Source organism: Penaeus chinensis, chromosome 16 (genome assembly GCF_019202785.1).
Source record: "Penaeus chinensis breed Huanghai No. 1 chromosome 16, ASM1920278v2, whole genome shotgun sequence".
Classification (NCBI taxonomy): domain Eukaryota; kingdom Metazoa; phylum Arthropoda; class Malacostraca; order Decapoda; family Penaeidae; genus Penaeus; species Penaeus chinensis.
The window spans coordinates 28,264,626-28,265,651 of NC_061834.1; positions in this window are offsets into that span (position 1 = coordinate 28,264,626).

Sequence of the window (1,026 nt, forward strand, 5' to 3'; positions counted from 1 at the left end):
AATGGAGGGGGGAGGGAAGGAAGGGGGGAGAGGAAGGAGGTGGGGAGGGAGGGAAAGGACGGAGGGGGGAGGGGAAGGAGGAGGGAGGGGAAGGAGGTGGGGGAGGGAGGGAAAGAGGGGGGAGGGGAAGGAGGTGGGGGAGGGAGGGAATGGAGGGGGGAGGGAAGGAAGGGGGGAGAGGAAGGAGGGGGGGAGGGAGGGGAAGGGGGGGGAGGGGAAGGAGGGGGGAGAGGGAAAGGTTGATGGAGGGAATGACGGAAAGAAAGGAGGGGAGAGGGGGAGGGGAGGGAGAGAGGAAGAAGGTTGGTGGGAAGAAAGGAGGAAAGAAAAGGAAAAGGAGGGAAAGAAGGTAAGGGAAAGGGGAAGAGAGGAGTAAGTAAAGGGGGAGGAGAGGGAGGGGAGGAGGACGGAGGAGGAGGAAGGAGGAGGGGAGGAGGAGGAGGAAGAGGAGGAGGAAGGAGGAGAAGGAGGAAAAAGGTGAAGGAGGCGGAGAAAGGGAGGAGGAGGAGGGAGAGAGGAGGGAAAGAGGGGTGGAGTAAGGAAAGGGAGGAGGAGGAGGAGAAGAGGAGGAAAAGGGAGGAGAAAGAAAATGAGGAGGGGTAGGAGGAGATGGGGGGGGAGGAGGAGTGGGAGGAGGAGGAGGAGGAGAAGGAGGAGGAGGAGGAGAAGAAGGAGGAAAAAGAGGAGGAGGAGAAAGAGGAGGAGGAGGAGGAGGAGGGGAGGAGAGGGAAAAAAAAAGGAAGGTGAAGTTAAACAGAAGAACAATAATGAGGTGGGGGAGCAGAAGGGCGGTTTTTTGTGGGGGTGGGGGGGGGGTCGTTTTTCGGGCGTGCAAAGACCATGACGACCGACGACCCCCAATCCTGCTTTTGGCACAGACCGTTACGACCCTTTTTTAGGAATACCTCTATTTGGAAATTTTCTATTTTTATCATATATTAATCTATGTAAGGTTTGAGAGGTGGTGGTGGGGGTGGTGGAGAGGTTAGGGAGAGGTGGAGGAGAGGGGGTGGTGGGGTGTTGGAA